We start from the raw sequence: 21,124 nt of genomic DNA on the forward strand, positions 1-21,124 counted from the left end.
GAGCCAGTCCCGCCGAAAAACACATTCCCTGATAGCTTTGGACTCATTGTCCGCTTTAATTAGATAATCTTCTAAGACTCTTTAGCCTCCTCCCTAGTAATACATAGAAACAAGTTAGTGATGATATGCTTTACTTATGCCATCCAATAAGCATTAGTGAACCTTCATGTTTAGCAAAATGTCCTCTCCCGTGTGTCCTGTACTGATGTGGAATGCTATCGTAAAAAAGAAGTTAAAGGCTAAAAACGCCCCTGAATGTCCCTCGATGTCGGTTAATGCAAATATTCCTTTGATCCAGTCCCGCCGAAAAACACATTCCCCGATAGAGCATTGGACTCATGGTGCGGGTTTAATTGGATAATCTTCTATGAATCTTTAGCCTTCTCCCTAGTAATACAAAGAAACAAGTTAGTGATGATATGCTTTACTTATGTCATTCAATAAGCATTAGTCGGCCTTCATGTTTAGGAAAATATCCTTTCCCATGTGACCTGTATTGAAGTGGAATGCTATCGAAAGGAAGAAGTTATTTGCTCAGAACGCCCCTTGAATGTCCCTCGATGTCGGTTAGCGCAAAAATTCTTCAAAGGCAGTCCCGCTGAAAAACACATTCCTTGAAAGCATTGGACTAATGGTGCGGGTTTAATTGGATAATCTTCTAAGACTCTTTAGCCTTCTACCTAGTAATACAAAGAAACAAGTTAGTGATGGTATGCTTTACTGATGTCATCCAATAAGCATTAGTCGGCCTTCATGTTTTGGAAAATATCCTTTCCCATGTGTCCTGTACTGTAGTGGAATGCTATCGGAATAAAGAAGTTAAAAGCTCAGACGCCCACTGAATGTCCCTCGATGTCGGTTAATGCAAAAATTCCTCTGAGCCAGTCCCGCCGAAAAAAACATTCCTTGATAGCTTGGGACCCATGGTCCGGGTTTAATTAGATAATCTTCTAAGACTCTTTAGCCTCCTCCCTAGTAATACATAGAAACAAGTTAGTATGATATGCTTTACTTATGTCATCCAATAAGCATTAGTCAACCTTCATGTTTAGCAAAATGTCCTCTCCCGTGAGTCCTGTACTGAAGTGGAATGCTATCGGAAAAAAGAAGTTAAAGGCTCAAAAAGCCCCTGAATGACCTTCGATGTCGGTTAATGCAAAAATTCCTCTGAGCCAGTCCCGCCGAGAAACACATTCCCCGATAGCATTGGACTCATAGTGCGGGTTTAATTGGATAATCTTCCAAGACTCTTTAGCCTTCTCCCTAGTAATACAAAGAAACAAGTTAGTGATGATATGCTTTACTTATGTCATCCAATAAGCATTTGTCGGCCTTCATGTTTAGGAAAATATCCTTTCCCATGTGTCCTGTACCGAAGTGAAATGCTATCGGAAGGAAGAAGTTATTTGCTAAGAACGCCTCTTAAATGTCCCTCGATGTCGGTTAGCGAAAAAATTCTTCTAAGCCAGTCCCGCCGAAAAACACATTCCACGATAGCATTGGACTCATGGTGCGGGTTTAATTGGATAATCTTCTAAGACTCCTTAGCCTTCTCCATAGTAATACAAAGAAACAAGTTAGTGATGGTATGCTTTACTTATGTCATCCAATAAGCATTAGTCGGCCTTCGTTTTTAGGATAATATCCTTTCCCATGTGTCCTGTACTGAAGTGGAATGCTATCGGAAAAAAGAAGTTAAAGGCTCAAATCGCCCCTGAATGTCCCTCGATGTCGGTTAATGCAAAAATTCCTCTGAGCTAGTCCCCCCGAAAAAGACATTCCCTGATAGCAATGGATTCATGGTCCGGAATTAATTAGATAATCTTCTAAAACACTTTAACCTCCTCCGAAGGTATATAAAGAAACCTTTAGTTATGATATGCTTTACTTATGTCATCCACTAAGCATTAGCCGGCCTTCTTGTTTAGGAAAACATTCTTTGCCATGTGTCTCTGTATCGAAGTGGAATGCTATCCGAAGGAAGAAGTTAATGGCTCGAACGCCCCTGGAATGTCCCTCGATGTCGGTTAACGCAAAAATTCCTTCCGAGCCAGTCCCGCAAAAAACACATTCCCCGATAGCATTGGACACATGGTTCGGGTTTAATTTGATAATCTTCTATGACTCTTTAGCCTCCTCCCTAGTAATACAAAGAAATAAGTTAGTGTTGATATGCTTTACTTTTGTCACCCAATAAGCATTAGTCGGCCTTCACGTTTAGGAAAATATCCTTTCCCGGTGTCCCGTCTGAAGTGGAATGGTATCGGAAAAAGAATTATAACGCTCGTAACGCCCCGAATGTCCCTCGATGTCGGTTAATGCAAAAATTCTTTGAGCCAGTCCACGCCGAAAAGACATTCCCCGATAGCATTGGATTCATGGTCCGGATTTAATTAGATAATCTTCTAAGACTCTTTAACCTCCTCCCTAGGTATATAAAGAAACCTTTAGTGATGATATGCTTTACTTATGTCATCCACTAAGCATTAACCGACCTTCTTGTTTCGGAAAATATTCTTTTCCATGTGTCTTGTACTGAAGTGGAATGCTATCGGAAGGAAGAACTTAATAGCTCAGAACGCCCCTTGAATGTCCCTCGATGTCGATTAGCACAAAAATTCTTCTGAGCCAGTCCCGCCGAAAAACACATTCTCCGATAGCATTGGACTCATTGTGCGGGTTTAATTGGATAATCTTCTAAGACTCTTTAGCCTTCTCCTTAATAATACAAAGAAACAAGTTAGTGATGATATGCTTTACTTATGTCATCCACTAAGCATTAGTCGGCCTTTATGTTCAGGAAACTATCGTTTCCCATTTATGTCTGTACTCAAGTGGAATGCTATCGAAAAAAGAAGTTAAAGGCTCAAAACGCGCTGAATGTCCGTCGATGTCGGTTAACGCAAAAATTCCACTGAGCCAGTCCCGCCGAAAAAGACATTCCTTGATAGCATTGGATTCATGGTCCGGATTTAATTAGTTAACCTTCTAAAACTCTTTAACCTCCTCCCAAGGTATATAAAGAAACCTTTAGTTATGATATGTTTTACTTATGTCATCCACTAAGCATTAGCTGGCCTTGTTGTTTAGGAAAATATTCTTTTCCATGTGTCCTGTACTGAAGTGGAATGCTATCCGAAGGAAGAAGTTAATGGCTCAGAACGCCCCTTGAATGTCCCTCGATGTCGGTTAACGCAAAAATTCCTCTGAGCCACTCCCGCAAAAAAACACATTCCCAGATAGCATTGGACACATGGTTCGGGTTTAATTTGATAATCTTCTATGACTCTTTAGCCTCCTCCCTAGTAATACAAAGAAATAAGTTAGTGTTGATATGCTTTACTTTTGTCACCCAATAAGCATTAGTCGGCCTTCACGTTTAGGAAAATATCCTTTCCCATGTGTCCTGTACTGAAGTGGAATGGTATCGGAAAAAAGAATTTAACGCTCAAAACGCCCCGAATGTCCCTCGATGTCGGTTAATGCAAAAATTCTTTGTAGCCAGTCCCACCGAAAAAGACATTCCCTGATAGCATTGGATTCATAATCCAGATTTAATTGGATAATCTTCTAAGACTCTTTAACCTCCTCCCGAGGTATATAAAGAAACCCCTTAGTGATGATATGCTTTACTTATGTCATCCACTAAGCATTAACCGACCTTCTTGTTTCGGAAAATATTCTTTTCCATGTGTCTTGTACTGAAGTGGAATGCTATCGGAAGGAAGAAGTTAATAGCTCGGAACGCCCCTTGAATGTCCCTCGATGTCGATTAGCGCAAAAATTCTTCTGAGCCAGTCCCGCCTAAAAACACATTCCCCGATAGCATTGGACTCATGGTGCGGGTTTAATTGGATAATCTTTTAAGACTCTTTAGCCTTCTCCTTAATAATACAAAGAAACAAGTTAGTGATGATATGCTTTACTTATGTCATCCACTAAGCATTAGTCGGCCTTTATGTTCAGGAAACTATCGTTTCCCATTTATCTTGTACTCAAGTGGAATGCTATCGAAAAAAAGAAGTTAAAGGCTCAAAACGCCGCTGAATGTCCGTCGATGTCGGTTAACGCAAAAATTCCACTGAGCCAGTAGCGCCGAAAAAGACATTCCTTGATATCATTGGATTCATGGTCCGGATTTAATTAGTTAACCTTCTAAAACTCTTTAACCTCCTTCCAAGGTATATAAAGAAACCTTTAGTTATGATATGTTTTACTTATGTCATCCACTAAGCATTAGCTGGCCTTGTTGTTTAGGAAAATATTATTTTCCATGTGTCCTGTACTGAAGTGGAATGCTATCCGAAGGAAGAAGTTAATGGCTCAGAACGCCCCTTGAATGTCCCTCGATGTCGGTTAACGCAAAAATTCCTCTGTGCCACTCCCGCAAAAAAACACATTCCCAGATAGCATTGGACACATGGTTCGGGTTTAATTTTATAATCTTCTAAGACTCTTTAGCCTCCTCTTTAGTAATACAAAGAAATAAGTTAGTGATGATATGCTTTACTTTTGTCACCCAATAAGCATTAGTCGGCCTTCACGTTTAGGAAAATATCCTTTCCCATGTGTCCTGTACTGAAGTGGAATTCTATCGGAAAAAAGAATTTAAGGCTCAAAAGGCCCCTGAATGTCCCTCGATGTCGGTTATTGCAAAAATTCTTCGTAGCCAGTCCCGCCGAAAAAGACATTCCCTGATAGCATTGGATTCATGGTCCGGATTTAATTAGATAATCTTCTAAGACTCTTTAACCTCCTCCGTAGGTATATAAAGAAACCTCTTAGTGATGATATGCTTTACTTATGTCATCCAATAAGCATTAGCCGGCCTTCTTGTTTAGGAAACTATTCTTTTCCATGTGTCCTGTACTGTAGTTGAATGCTATCGGAAGGAAGAAGTTATTTGCTCAGAACACCCCTTGAATGTCTCTCGATGTCGATTAGCGGAAAAAATTCTTCTAAGCCAGTCCCGCCGAAAAACACATTCCCCGATAGCATTGGACTCATGGTGCGGGTTTAATTGGATATTCTTCTAAGTCTTTTTAGCCTTCTCCCTAGTAATACATAGAAAAAAGTTAGTATGATATGCTTTACTTATGTCATCCAATAAGCATTAGTCGACCTTTATGTTTAGGCAAAATGTCCTCTTCCCGTGAGTCCCGCACTGAAGTGGAATGCTATCGGAAAAAAGAAGTTAAAGGCTCAAAACGCCCCTGAATGACCCTCGATGTCGGTTAATGCAAAAATTCCTCTGAGCCAGTCCCGCGAAGAGACACATTCCCCGATAGCATTGGATTCATCCCTAGGTATATAAAGAAACACTTTAGTGATGATATGCTTTACTTATGTCATCCACTAAGCATTAGTCGGCCTTCTTGTTTAGGAAAATATCCTTTCCCATGTGTCCGTCTTGAAGTGGAATGCTATCGGAAGGAAGAAGTTAATAGCTCAGAACGCCCCTTGAATGTCCCTCGATGTCGATTAGCGCAAAATTCCTCTGATCCAATCCCGCCGAAAAACACATTCCCCGATAGCATTGGACTCATGGTGCGGGTTTAATTGGATAATCTTCTAAGACTCTTTAGCCTCCTCCCTAGTTATATGAAGAAACCCACTTAGTGATGATATGCTTTACTTGTGTCATCCACTAAGCATTAGTCGCGCCTTCATGTTTAGGAAAATATCCTTTCCCATGTGTCCCGTGAAGTGGAATGCTATCGGAAGGAAGAAGTTAATGGCTCCAAACGCCCCTTGAATGTCCCTCGATGTCGGTTAATGCAAAAATTCCTCCGAGCCGGTCCCCAAAAAAACACATTCCCCGGTAGCATTGGACTCATGGTGCGGGTTTAATTAGATAATCTTCTAAGACTCTTTAGCCTCCTTTTTAGTAATACAAAGAAACAAGTTAGTGATGATATGCTTTACTTATGTCATCCAATAAGCATTAGTCGGCCTTCATGTTTAGGAAAATATCCTTTCCCATGTGTCCTGTACTGAAGTGGAATGCTATCGGAAAAAAGAAGTTAAAGGCTCAAAACGCCCCTGAATGTCCCTCGATGTCGGTTAATGCAAAATTCCTCCGAGCCGGCCCGCTGGAGACACATTCCCGATAGCATTGGACTCGTGGTGCGGGTTTAATTGGATAATCTTCTAAGACTTTTAGCCTTCTCCCTAGTTATACAAAGAAACAAGTTAGTGATGATATGCTTTACTTATGTCATCCAATAAGCATTAGTCGGCCTTCATGTTTAGGAAAATATCCTTTCCCATGTGTCCTGTACTGAAGTGGAATGCTATCGGAAGGAAGAAGTTAATAGCTCAGAACGCCCCTTGAATGTCCCTCGATGTCGATTAGCGCAAAATTCTTCTGAGCCCCAATCCCGCCGAAAAACACACTCCCCGATACCATTGGACTCATGGTGCGGGTTTAATTGGACAATCTTCTAAAACTCTTTAACCTCCTGCCTAGGTTTATGAAGAAACCTCTTAGTTATGATATGCTTTACTTGTGTCATCCACTAAGCATTAGCCGGCCTTCTTATTTAGGAAAATATTCTTTTCCATGTGCGGAGTAGAAAGCTATCGGAAAGAAGAAGTTAATGGCTCCGAACGCCCCTTTAATGTTCCTCGATGTCGGTTAACGCAAAAATTCCTATGAGCCAGTCCCGCCAAAAAACACATTCCCCCGGTAGCAATGGACTCATGGTCCGGGTTTAATTAGATAATCTTCTAAGACTCTTTAGCCTCCTCCCTTGTAATACAAAGAAAAAAGTTAGTGATGATATGCTTTACTTATGTCATCCAATAAGCATTAGTCGGCCTTTATGTTTAGGAATATATCCTTTCCCATGTGTCCTGTACTTATGTGGAATGCTATCGGAAAAAAGAAGTTAAAGGCTCGAACGCCCGTGAATGTCCCTCGATGTCGGTTAATGCAAAAATTCCTCTCAGCTAGTCCTGCCGAAAAAGACATTCCATGATAGCATTGGATTCATGGTCCGGATTTAATTATATAATCTTATAAGACTGTTAGTGATGATATGCTTTACTTATTTCATCCATAGGTATATAAAGAAACCTGTTAGTGATGATATGCTTTACTTATGTAATCCACTAAGCATTAGACGGCCTTCTTATTTAGGAAAATATTCTTTTCCATGTGTTCTGTACTAAAGCGGAATGCTATCGAAAGGAAGAATTTCATGGCTCAGAACGCCCCTTTAATGTCCCTTGATGTCGGTTAATGCAAAAATTCCTTTTAGCCAGTCTCGCTGATAAAGATATTCCCTGATAGCATTGGATTCATGGATTGGATTTAATTAGATAATCTTGTAAGACTCTTTAACCTCCTCCCTTGGTATATAAAGAAACCTCTTAGTGATGATATGCTTTACTTATGTCATCCAATAAGCATTAGTCGTCCTTCATGTTTAGGAAAATACCCTTTCCCATGTGTCCTGTACTGAAGTGGAATGCTATCGGAAAAAAGAAGTTAAAGGCTCAAAACGCCCCTGAATGTCCCTCGATGTCGGTTAATGCAAAAATTCCTCTCAGCCAGTCCTGCCGAAAAAGACATTCCATGATAGCATTTGATTCATGGTCCGGATTTAATTAGATAATCTTATAAGGATTTATAACGTTCTCCATAGGTATATAAAGAAACCTTTTAGTGATGATATGCTTTACTTATGTCATCCACTAAGCATTAGACGGCCTTCTTATTTAGGAAAATATTCTTTTCCATGTGTCCTGTACTAAAGCGGAATGCTATCGAAAGGAAGAAGTTCATGGCTCAGAACGCCCCTTTAATGTCCCTTGATGTCGGTTAATGCAAAAATTCCTCTTAGCCAGTCTCGCTGATAAAGACATTCCCTGATAACATTGGATTCATGGACTGGATTTAATTAGATAATCTTGTAAGACTTTTTAACCTCCTCCCTTGGTATATAAAGAAACCTCTTAGTGATGATATGCTTTACTTATGTCATCCACTAAGCATTAGCCGGCCTTCTTGTTTAGGAAAATATACTTTTCCATGTGTCCTGTACTGAAGTGGAATGCTATCGGAAGGAAGAAGTTATTGGCTCAGAACGCCCCTTGAATGTCCCTCGATGTTGGTTAATGAAAAAATTCCTCTGAGCCAGTCCCGCCGAAAAACACATTCCCTTATAGCATTGGACTCATGGTCCGGGTTTAATTAGATAATCTTCTAAGACTCTTTAGCCTTCACCTTAGTAATACAAAGAAACATGTTTGTGATGATATCCTTTACTTATGTCATCCAATAAGCATTAGTCGGCCTTCATGTTTAGGAAAATATCTTTCCCATGTGTGCTGTACTGAAGTAGAATGCTATCAGAAACAAGAAGTGAAAGGCTCAAACGCCCCTGAATGTCCCTCGATGTCGGTTAATGCAAAAATTCCTCTGAGCCAGTCCCGCCGAAAAAGGCATTCCTTGATAGCATTGGATTCATGGTTCGGATTTAATTAGATAATCTTCTAAGACTCTTTAACCTCATCCCTAGGTATATAAAGAAACCTCTTAGTGATGATATGCTTTACTTATGTCATCCACTAAGCATTAGCCGGTCTTCTTGTTTAGGAAAATAAACTTTTCCATGTGTCCTGTACTGAAGTGGAATGCTATCGGAAGGAAGAAGTTATTGGCTCAGAACGCCCCTTGAATGTCCCTCGATGTCGGTTAACGAAAAAATTCCTCTGAGCCAGTCCCGCCGAAAAACACATTCCCTGATAGCATTGGACTCATGGTCCGGGTTTAATTAGATAATCTTCTAAGACTCTTTAGCCTTCACCCTAGTAATACAAAGAAACATGTTAGTGATGATATGCTTTACTCTTGTCATCCAATAAGCATTAGTCGGCCTTCACGTTTAGGAAAATATCCTTTCCCATGTGTCCTGGACTGAAGTGGAATGCTATCGGTAAAAAGAAGTTAAAGGCTCAAAACGCCCCGAATGTCCCTCGATGTCGGTTAATTCAAAAATTCTTTGGAGCCAGTCCCGCTGAAAAAGACATTCCCTGATAGCATAGAATACATGGTCCGGGTTTAATTAGATAATCTTCTAAGACTATTTAACCTCCTCTTTAGGTATATATATAAACCTCATAGTGATGATATGGTTTACTTATGTCTTCCACTAAGCATTAGCCGGCCTTCATGTTTAGGAAAATCTCCTTTTCCATGTGTCCTGTACCGTAGTGGAATGCTATCGGAAACAAGAAGTTAAAGGCTCATAATGCCCCTTGAATGTCCCTCGATGTCGGTTAATGCAAAAATTCTTTTGAGCTAGTCCCGCCCATAAAGACATTCCCTGATAGCATTGGATTCATGGACCGGATTTAATTAGATAATCTTCTAAGACTCTTTAACCTCATCCCTAGGTATATAATGAAACCTCTTAGTGATGATTTGCTTTACTTATGTCATCCACTAAGCATTAGCCGGCCTTCTTGTTTAGGAAAATATTCTTTTCCATGTGTCCTGTACTGAAGTGGAATGCTATCGGAAAAAAGAAGTTAAAGGCTAAAAACGCCTCTGAATGTCCCTCGATGTCGTTTAATGCAAAAATTCCTCTGAGCCAGTCCCGCCGAAAAACACATTCCCTGATAACTTTGGACTCATGGTCCGGGTTTAATTAGATAATCTTCTAAGACTCTTTAGCCTCCTCCCTTATAATACAAAGAAACAAGTTAGTGATGATATGCTTTACTTATGTCTTCCAATAAGCATTAGTCGGCCTTCATGTTTAGGAAAATATCCTTTCACATGTGTCCAGTACTGAAGTTGAATGCTATCGGAAAAAAGAAGTTAAAAGGCTAAAAACGCCTCTGAATGTTCCTCGATGTCGGGTTCGTCCATCGCGGTCGAGATCGGCCATCACAGTCAAGTTCGGCCATCTTGGTATCGTGATGAGGATGGAACCTTATTGTTCCAAGGATAAGCACAATCCCTAGAAATTTGGGATACGTGATTGAGTTATATACGGTTACAACTACCTTGAGGAGTGGGCAATCGTGTTGATCATGGAAACCGCTTCCACCCTCGGGAAAATGGGAAAAACCCTACAATCGGACGTCCACCAAGAAGGATCATGAATTAATCCGACGGTCAAGGAAGGGTGGTCAATCCTATATAAACTAAAGCTTTATGCCCAACAGAGGTAACTCAATGGTTCTTCTTCCTTTCTATCTCTCAATTAAGCTTTGCAACTCGCCAGAGCTTTGTGGTGTTCCAACTACTGACTTAGCCTTCGGAGGTGGCTTCCTGACCCCAGGATCAGGCCATGTCTAACTTTATTTTGCAGGTCATCCACAAGAGATCTAAGGGCTGAGCAGATTTTGGACGCATCATTTGGCGCCGTCTGTGGGAATCTTGATCAAAAAGTCATCGTGCAAATCAGATCAGGAATACTAAATCAATCTTACGGTATTTTTATTTCGATTTAATTCGTCTGCGATTCAAAGGTATATGCGTTCAATCCTTTTTATGGGTAATTCGTCTGTACGGTATGTTTTCATTCACCCTCTTCCTTCATTGCTAAGAGTAATGATTAATTTTCTCTGCATTGAAGTTTGCATTGTCGATATAAAAATCACTAAAAATTCAGTTGGTTTCCTTCTAGTCGGCCAATTAAGAAATAACGAAAAGAAACCATATATTGTTTGGTTTCATCATGATTTTCTGATATTGCAGTTGCCATCATTAAATCAGTTCAATTTTTACATATTCCGATCTAGAGAATGTCACGGACAAGGTTTAGTTTATTTCTTTTGGTTTTGATCTCAATGCCATGATTACTTCACTCCTAATGATGCTCTTACAAAGAAAAGAGAAGTCTTTAGAAAGAGAAGGAAAAGACTATTAAAACATTGTCTTCGTCATTGTTATCTCCTACTACATTTGATGCTCCGATCTGCTTTTTCCCTTTCTTTCTCTCTCAATCAATTGCAGGAAAGGGCTTTGATTTTTTAAGGCGGTATCGGTATTCCGGAGGGGACGAACATGTCTAGTATTTTCAGTTTCTCGATAATGAAAATTTAAGGAAACTGTTCACAAGTAAGAATGATGATTATTTTGTTTCTGTTTTCCAGAGATTTCATTTTCTAATGTCTCTGCAGATTCGATACTACATCCTCTTAATCACTGTCAAGTGCGAATATTAAAGGCTCGCCACTTGTGCGGTTCCATGTCTCGGAGGTGATCTTAGTCGTAATACTTGGGGAACGAACGCCTTCTTGGAGTCATCGCCTCTCCGAGGCTCCGCGTAATTTGATAAATGCAGAGCTTAGCCCTTGAGGCTGCGACATGGTCACGACTTGCCTGCTCTAGCTTCTCATTAATGGAGAACTCCGGAATAAACTCCTAAAGTCGGACGGCCATGACCACGATCACCCAGCAGAAAATCCTTACTTTTTTGGAGATCTCAATTGTAGGGATCTCAAGTGGACTCCCACTTGACTGTTGCGATCCCCTCCAATCCCTCCTGGATCTGGAGGAATCTCCTGACTCTCCGTGATCGGGCCCTCCCTGCCATCTCTGTTAGTGTTTCCTCTGGTCTTTCCACTTCTTTTTGGCTAGATCCCTGGCATCCGATGGGTATCTTGTTCTCTATTCTTGGCCCCAGAACCGTTTATAACACCCGTATCCTAAAAACCGCCCCCCTCTCCTCATTCATCTCCTTTGGTTCCTGGTCTCCCTCCCCCCACCCCAGTCTCACACAGGTTTGGAGCTCCCTCCGCCCCTTATCCCCCCTCCCCGATGACCGCATTGTTTGGCTGCACCCCCACTCTACCCCCTTTTCTACTACATCGGCTTGGAACCTCCTGAGAACCCCTTCTCCCTCTACCCCTTGGTCCCCTCTTGTTTGGTTCAAAGGTCACATCCCTCGCCATGCCCTTACTCTTTGGAGAACCCTTAGCCTTGCCCCCGCCTACCCAAACTTTTCTCATTAGCCGTCACATTCCCTGCCAACCCAAACTGTGCCATCTGCTGGAATAGTTCAGAGGATATTAACCACCTATTTTTCTTTTGGTTTTGCACATGAATGGAACTGGATCTTGAGAATCTTTGCCGGTACTTCTGCTTGTGACCTTGTGGGTAAGCTTGTCTTTGCCGCCACTATTCACCATCTTTGGTGGGAGCGTAACATGCGCAGATGGTCCTCCAAATCTCGTTCAATTGATTTGATTTGGAATGCCATCTACTTTGATGTTTTTTCGAGACTGCGTTCTCTCCCCCACCCCCTGTTGCTGATTCTCCAAGAAATAGGCTAATTGTTAGTTCTTGGAGTCTCTCAGCTTCTTTCTTGCCCCTCACTTGATGTTTTTTTTGTATTTGCTTTCTCCCCCCCCCCCCCCCTATTGTAGATTCTTGAAGAAATAGGCTATTTGTTAGTTCTTGGAGTCTCTCAGCTTCTCTCTTGCCCCATTTTCATTGTTTCTTTCGTCTTTCATTGGCTTTTGGTAATTTAATTATTTATTCATCCAAAAAAAAAAAAGTGGACTCCCACTTGAGAAGATAAGCGTTTCATCCTTTCTATGTCATCTCTATTTTCATGCATACACCGTCTGCTTATTTCCTTAGTCATGCTTCTCATGATGAATTCAGTTCACGTGTTAAAGAAATACAATTAATCAGGTAGTTAAAAAAGAACTGAGCAAGGTTTTGTTTCCGAGACATGCCAAGAAGCAGAACCTGTCGTGAGACAAGAGATCAGGAAAAATTTGCATTAAAGGGAACCTAGAAGCGCTGCTTCGGTCATGCACTTACTGCTTTGTTAATGGCTGTGACGTTTCTCCGTTGCTTGATGACACACCCACCATGCTTGGCAAGAAACATTCCCTCTCCAATATCAATTCGCTGAGGTCATATGAAGTCATTGATGAAGCCAAGGAGTTAAAGAAACTCTGTCCGGCAGTAGTTTTTTGTCCTGGAGTTGTTTCTCGATTTTTGGAGTTTTTTGGTTTCAATATATCTTTGCTGGCCTTGTTATGGTGTGGAACTCCAGCCTCCGAATGACATTCTTATGTTTCAATGGCATTCTTAGGTTCATCTTCCCGACGATGGTCATAATGCTTTGGAACTCATCTCAACCATGATAGTCCAGGCCAAACTTAACCCTTCATGTGGTGGAGCAATTCTGCAACAAGCAACATGGAAGGTTAAGAGACCTCAAAGATGAGAAAACAAGCTTGATAAAAATCTCGGCTTTAGAATATATTCTGATATTATTCTATTTCGTGAATCATGATTATTTTCTGTTTAAAAAAATGAAAAATCCCTGGTAAGGGGATGGTATGTCTTTTCGACAATGGGCAATCAACAGTGGACCTGGACATTGATGATGCCGCAAATAAGAGCAAAGGGAAAGCTGTTGCAACTCTTTTTGAGGAGCGTAAAACCAATAAATCAGAGAATACGCTGCTGTTGTTACTACATCATCTTCTCAATAGTACAGGCGCGCGTGCACAACACGGACAGGCAAGTCTAGCTAATTTCAAAGTTTGATCCTCTGATTACCTTCAGTTTTAGAACTGAACTAGGGGGAAGCCATGCATAATTTTTATAATTGCAATTTCGAGAAAATCTATTTGCTCTGGCCCACAGGTAGATGGAAAATGCAGAAGAAATATGGCAGTACCTTTCCAAATTAGTTGTTTATGTTATATAAATTGACCATGTTCACCACATATAATCGTGCAAAATATTGGTGCATTCACCCTTGGTGTGAAAATTTATCTCTCCTGTAATGACCGCTAAATTTTTAGAAGACTATTTGTGTTAATCTGCCCCCAATCATATGTAAAGCTAATGCATCTATTGTAAACAGAGAATATAAGACCTCATACATCCAAATGAAATCCTGACTACATAAGCCATTGCAAATAATCATGCAATTTAAGCTATTGTATATTAGGAGAGTGGATCTGATTTGTACAAATTAGCATTCCATAATTGATGTTATGAATGATTAGAAAAATGATCTTGCAGGGAAAGCATCAGTCCCTTGCTGAAGTTGATGCCATGTCATCCATAATTGTGCCTACCAGAAGTAATTATCTGACAATGCACTAATAGTATTTCAGATTTTTTATGGCCTTTTCTGCTGGTTGATAAATAGTGTAGTTGCTCATCGCAGACAGTTGCATCATATGAAGAGTAGTAGCTCATACATTTCCTGAGTTTCATTACTTATCTTTGATAGATATTAACTTGCTTGTTTTATTGCTAGTACTTGGTGTTTCCCACTTGAAGATGAAGATTCTTTATATGATGACTTTCTTCTTTTCTCCCCCCTTGCAGTGTCTTTCAGGGGCACTAAGGAATGACAATACTAAGTTGTTGACTGCTGCTTCTGCTGTCTTTCTACCTTTCCAGCAGTTAATGGTTTCAGCCGTTCACACAGGATTGATGGAGGTATTCTGCTGCTGTTCCCATCTCTTCACACACACGAAAATAACGTATACATGTTAAGCATCTTGCTTTTTTAAGAGACCTTTTTCCAGTTAACATGTGCACTAGTATTATAGCTGATGCAACTTGTGAGGTATCATACAGTTTTTGACAGTGAATTTATGTGCCTTCAACTCTTTTAGAAAGGTATTGTCATCTAGTGAAAATGGTGGAGTAGACTCTCATAGAGTTGTTATCCGGGGATTGTGTTTTGACTGTGATGGATACTTCATTTGTCTAAGTCTGTTATCTTGATGCTCGTCTAAATTCGGGCGTCTCTTTCTCTTATTTTTACTTACTCCATACAATAAAACTCCTCTGATCTTGTGATGAACACATGCCTGTCTAGCTGATGTTATTCTATCCTTCAACCACAGCAGTTTGAGAACTCTTGGTGATGGACCCATTCTATCGACATCTGGATGTTTATACGAACCTTGATGCTCTAGTCAAGGTGGCAATCATTGTCCCATGAGTTAGTGGTGACTAAGAAATGATTCATTCTATCGGTTCTCAATCTACCAAGGACTGGCTTCAAGGGAAAAGGAAATTTTATCTTACATAACACGAACTAGGAAATATTAGAGGAATCAGGTAATACTGCTCCAGTTTTGTGTCATTTCATATTCCTCTTCTGCAATTTGATTTCTTAGTATGTTTTATTCAGATCTGTTTCCTACTTGTTGATGTTGCTTGGTGCTTTTTTTTGGGCTAAAGGTAATTCTGGCATTATGTGTAGTCTTTGAAGTTTCTTTCTCTGTTAGATCAGCTATTTTATATCGCTTGCATGCATCCAACCAACATTGATCTCCAGCTATCTGTCCTAACACCTTTAGCTGGAAAAGTTGTCATCCCCGGCTATTTTTCCATGTTGAAATGGTTAGATATTTCTAATTCATCTCAAAGATCCAAGTATCTGGTTGAACACCCTACAGTTATTGCTGTGACTAAAAATAACTTGGTAGTGGTTCTTAAATGAACAACACCTAGATCAACATCAAAACTTGATGAAGAGTTACTAAGAGATATAATGATCATAAATGATTGATACTCAATTATTTGTGCTAATGAGAATGTTCATTTTGAGAAAAGACAGCCTATGTTTATTTGACAACATGAGTCTTGGGAGTGATGTTCCGAAAGACTCGTAACGAAAGGTGGAGAGTCCTCCACTTCATCGCTTGCCGCTGCGGTTTTCTCAACTTTGGAAAAGCTGAAAAATAATGCGGCCAACCAACCATAAGAAGAGAACAAGAGAAATCAGCAATCAAAGCCACGTTCAAAAGTTCGAACGTAAGCAAACTAGCAGCAAGCGAGGTTAAGAGATCTCAAAGCTTCAGAAGATATTCTGCAATGGTGGTGTTCGGGTCAAGGCCCAGTTGCCACGTTCGGGCCCAGACCCGGTTGGGTATGATCTTTCCGTATCAGGTGGTGATGCATCCCCCTGGCAAACCTGTACAGCTTAAAGATTAAGGAACGAGGAGAAAGAATACAACAGAGATCGCGATGTTCGGGAATGTAATCGTAATCAAGATCATCATCGGGAGCGGAAAAAAGACTAAGATCGTGGGTTTGCATGATCGTGTTGAACGTGAATGTTATTATGACCAAGAACATCAACGATCGAGTGTATCAAGAATTTATAACGATCGGGATGGAGGCAACGTTCACCCAATTATGTGGATTATTTACACCATTACAATACCCAAGTAAAGCATCGACAATTTCGATCAAGGGATTTTATCCTCAGAAGAACTTTGGCATGAGATCCGCATCACCAAAAGAAGTTGGATCCTCCACGAGAAGGGCCATGTATGATAATCAAACCAGCTGGTTCAGGTGCGTATAAGCTGAAGAACTTAGTTGCCGATCGTGAATTGAAATGATCGTGGAATGCAAGACATCTCAAAAAACCTACAATGATTCTTAGGAATCGATAGGTAAGGCATCGGTTTAAAACCCGAGTGAGTCCTTCAACAGGGCATCGGTTTAAAACCCGAGTGAGACCTTCTAAAGGGCATCGGTTGAAAACCCGAGTGAGTCCTTCAACAGGGCATCGGCTTAAAACCCGAGTGAGTCCTTCAACAGGGCATCGGCTTAAAACCCGAGTGAGTCCTTCAACAGGGCATCGGCTTAAAACCCGAGTGAGTCCTTCAACACGGCATCGGCTTAAAACCCGAGTGAGTCCTTCAACAAGGCATCGGTTTAAAACCCGAGTGAGACCTTCTACAAGGCATCGGATTAAAACCCGAGTGAGTCCTTCAACAAGGCATCGGCTTAAAACCCGAGTGAGTCCTTCAACAAGGCATCGGCTTAAAACCCGAGTGAGTCCTTCAACAAGGCATCGGCTTAAAACCCGAGTGAGTCCTTCAACAAGGCATCGGCTTAAAACCCGAGTGAGTCCTTCAACAAGGCATCGGCTTAAAACCCGAGTGAGTCCTTCAACAAGGCATCGGCTTAAAACCCGAGTGAGTCCTTCAACAAGGCATCGGATTAAAACCCGAGTGAGTCCTTCAACAAGGCATCGGCTTAAAACCCGAGTGAGTCCTTTCAACAAGGCATCGGCTTAAAACCCGAGTGAGTCCTTCAACAAGGCATCGGCTTAAAACCCGAGTGAGTCCTTCAACAAGGCATCGGATTAAACCCAGTGAGTCCTTCTACAAGGCATCGGTTTAAAACAGTGAGACCTTCTACAAGGCATCGGTTTAAAACCCGAGTGAGTCCTTCAACAAGGCATCGGTTTAAAACCCGAGTGAGTCCTTGAACAAGGCATCGGCTTAAAACCCGAGTGAGTCCTTCAACAAGGCATCGGATTAAAACCCGAGTGAGACCTTCTACAAGGCATCGGTTTAAAACCCCAGTGAGACCTTCTACATGGCATCGGTTTAAAACCCGAGTGAGACCTTCTACATGGCATCGGTTTAAAACCCGAGTGAGACCTTCTATAAGGCATCGGTTTAAAAACCGAGTGAGTCCTTCAACAAGGCATCGGTTTAAAACCCGAGTGAGACCTTCTACAAGGCATCGGTTTAAAACCCGAGTGAGTCTCTTCAACAAGGCATCGGTTTAAAACCCGAGTGAGACCTTCTACAAGGCATCGGTTTAAAACCCGAGTGAGACCTTCTACAAGGCATCGGTTTAAAACCCGAGTGAGACCTTCAACAAGGCATCGGCTAAAACCCGAGTGAGTCCTTCAACAAAGCATCGGTTTAAAACCCGAGTGAGACCTTCTACAAGGCATCGGCTAAAACCCGAGTGAGTCCTTCAACAAAGCATCGGTTTAAAACCCGAGTGAGAGCTTTTAGAAGGCATCGGTTTAAAACCTGAGTTAGACCTTCTAAAAGGCATCGGTTTAAAACCCGAGTGAGACCTTCTACAAGGCATCGGTTTAAAACCCGATTGAGTCATTCAACAAGGCATCGGCTTAAAACCCGAGTGAGTCCTTCAACAAGGTATCGGTTGAAAACCCGAGTGAGACCTTTTACAAGGCATTGGTTTAAAACCCGAGTGAGACCTTCAACAAGGAATCGGTTTAAAACCCGAGTGAGACCTTCTACAAGGCATCAGTTTAAAACCCGAGAGAGTCCTTCAACAAGGCATCGACTTAAAACCCGAATGAGTCCTTCTACAAGGCATCCTTCTAAAAGGCATCGGTCTAAAACACGAGTGAGACCTTCTACAAGGCATCGGTTTAAAACCCGAGTGAGTCCTTCAACAGGGCACCGGCTTAAAACCCGAGTGAGACCTTCTACAAGGCGTCGGCAAAAACCCGAGTGAGTCCTTCAACAAAGCATCGGTTTAAAACCCGAGTGAGACCTTCTAGAAGGCATCGGTTTAAATACCTGAGTTAGACCTTCTACAAGGCATCAATTTAAAACCCGAGTGAGACCTTCTACAAGGCATCGGTTTAAAACCCGATTGAGTCATTCAACAAGGCATCGGCTTAAAACCCGAGTGCGTCCTTCAAATAGGTATCGGTTTAAAACCCGAGTGAGACCTTTTACAAGGCATTGGTTTAAAACCCGAGTGAGACCTTCAACAAGGAATCGGTTTAAAACCCGAGTGAGACCTTCTACAAGGCATCAGTTTAAAACCCGAGTGAGTCCATCAACAAGGCATCGGCTAAAACCCGAGGGAGTCCTTCAACAAGGCATCTGCTTAACACCCGAGCGAGTCCTTCAACAAGGCATCGGATTAAAACCCGAGTGAGACCTTCTACAAGGCGTCGGCTAAAACCCGAGTGAGTCCTTCAACAAAGCATCGGTTAAAAACCCGAGTGAGACCTTCTAGAAGGCATCGGTTTAAAACCTGAGTTAGACCTTCTATCAGGCATCGATTTAAAACCCGAGTGAGACCTTCTACAAGGCATCGGTTTAAAACCCGATTGAGTCATTCAACAAGGCATCGGCTTAAAACCCGAGTGCGTCCTTCAAATAGGTATCGGTTTAAAACCCGAGTGAGACCTTTTACAAGGCATTGGTTTAAAACCCGAGTGAGACCTTCAACAAGGAATCGGTTTAAAACCCGAGTGAGACCTTCTACAAGGCATCAGTTTAAAACCCGAGTGAGTCCATCAACAAGGCATCGGCTAAAACCCGAGGGAGTCCTTCAACAAGGCATCTGCTTAACACCCGAGCGAGTCCTTCAACAAGGCATCGGATTAAAACCCGAGTGAATCCTTCAACAAGGCATCGGCTTTAAACTCGAGTGAGTCCTTCAACAAGGCATCGGCTAAAACTTTAGCGAGTCCTTCAACAAGGCATCGGCTTAACAACCAAGTGAGTCCTTCTACAAGGCATCGGTTAAAAACCCGAGTTTGACCTTCTACAAGGCATCGGTTTAGAACCCAAGTCAGACCTTCTACAAGGCATCGGTTTAAAACCCGAGTGAGACCTTCTACAACGCATCGGTTTAAAACCCGAGTGAGTCCTTCAACAAGGCATCGGCTTAAAACCCGAGTGAGTCCTTCAACAAGGCATCGGCAAAAACCCGAGTGAGTCCCACAACAAAGCATCGGTTTAAAACCCGAGTGAGACCTTCTACAAGGCATTGGTTTAAAACCCGAATCAGACCTTCTACAAGGCATCGGTTTAAAACATGAGTGAGACCTTCTACAAGGCATCGGTTTAAAACCCGAGTGAGTCCTTCAACAAGGCATCGGATTAAAACCTGAGTGAGACCTTCTATTAGGCATCGGTTTAAAACCCGAGTGAGACCTTCTACAAGGCATCAGTTTAAAACCCGAGTGAGTCCTTCTACAAAGCATCGGTTTAAAACCCGAGTGAGTCCTTCAAAAGGCATCGGTTTAAAACCCGAGTGAGTCCTTCAACAAGGCATCGGTTTAAAACCCGAGTGAGTCCTTCAACAAGGCATCGGTTTAAAACCCGAGTGAGTCCTTCAACAAGGCATCGGATTAAAACCCGAGTGAGACCTTCTACAACGCATCGGTTTAAAACCCGAGTGAGACCTTCTACAACGCATCGGTTTAAAACCCGAGTGAGACCTTCTAATGGCATCAATTTAAAACCCGAGTGAGACCTTCGCAAAGCATCGGTTTAAAACCCGAGTGAGACCTTCATCAAGGCATCGGTTTAAAACCCAAATGAGACCATCAACAGGGCACATTCTAAAACCCGAGTGAGACCTTCTACAAGGCATCGGTTTAAAACCCGAGTGAGACCTTCTACAAGGCATCGGTTTAAAACCCGAGTGAGACCTTCTACAAGGCATCGGTTTAAAACCCGAGTGAGTCCTTCTACAAAGCATCGGTTTAAAACCCGAGTGAGTCCTTCAACAAGGCATCGGTTTAAAACCCGAGTGAGTCCTTCTACAAGGCATCCTTCTACAAGGCATCGGTCTAAAACCCGAGTGAGACCTTCTACAAGAGCATCGGTTTAAAACCCGAGTGAGTCCTTCTACAAGGCATCGGTTTAAAACCCGAGTGAGACCTTCCAAAGGCTCTTAAAACCCAGTGAGTCCTTCAACAAGGCATCGGTTTAAAACCCGAGTGAGACCTTTACAAGGCATCGGTTTAAAACCCGAGTGAGACCTTCTACAAGGCATCGGTTTAAAACCCGAGTGAGACCTTCTACAAGGCATCGGTTTAAAACCCGAGTGAGTCATTCAACAAGGCATCGGTTTAAAACCCGAGTGAGACCTTTCAAAATCGTTAACAAGGCATCGGTTTAAAACCCGAGTGAGACCTTTTACAAGGCATCGGTTTAAAACCCGAGTGAGACCTTCAAAGGAATCGGTTTAAAACCCGAGTGAGACCTTCACAAGGCATCGGTTTAAAACCCGAGTGAGTCCTTCAACAAGGCATCGGTTAAAACCCGAGGAGTCCTTCACAAGGCATCGGTTTAAAACCCGAGTGAGACCTTCTACAAGGCATCGGTTTAAAACCCGAGTGAGTCCTTCAACAAGGCATCGGTTTAAAACCCGAGTGAGTCCTTAACAAGGCATCGGCTAAAACCGAGTGAGCCGGCCTCAACAAGGCATCGGCTTAAAACCCGAGTGAGTCCTTCACAAGGCATCGGTTTAAAACCCGAGTGAGACCTTCTCAAGGCATCGGTTTAAAACCCGAGTGAGACCTTCTACAAGGCATCGGTTAAAACGAGTGAGACCTTCACAAGGCATCGGTTTAAAACCCAG

At 41.9% G+C, this 21,124-nt stretch overlaps 1 protein-coding gene across 2 annotated transcripts in view; it reads left to right on the forward strand.

Annotated features, from left to right (window-relative positions):
• LOC149001218 (uncharacterized) overlaps positions 1 to 16,671 on the forward strand; it is a 106,344-nt gene extending 89,673 nt beyond the window's left edge. Inside the window, exon 7 of one of the 2 annotated variants that reach the window (XR_016170799.1) lies at positions 14,324 to 16,671. The gene's annotated coding sequence lies outside the window, so the exon portion shown is untranslated. The other variant, XR_016170798.1, reaches the window with a different exon arrangement.
• Positions 16,672 to 21,124: the final 4,453 nt, after the last annotated feature.

The sequence above is a fragment of the Hakea prostrata genome, chromosome 11, assembly GCF_041222555.1.
Source record: "Hakea prostrata isolate BN-2017 chromosome 11, UWA_Hpros_2, whole genome shotgun sequence".
In the NCBI taxonomy this organism is placed as follows: Eukaryota; Viridiplantae; Streptophyta; class Magnoliopsida; order Proteales; family Proteaceae; genus Hakea; species Hakea prostrata.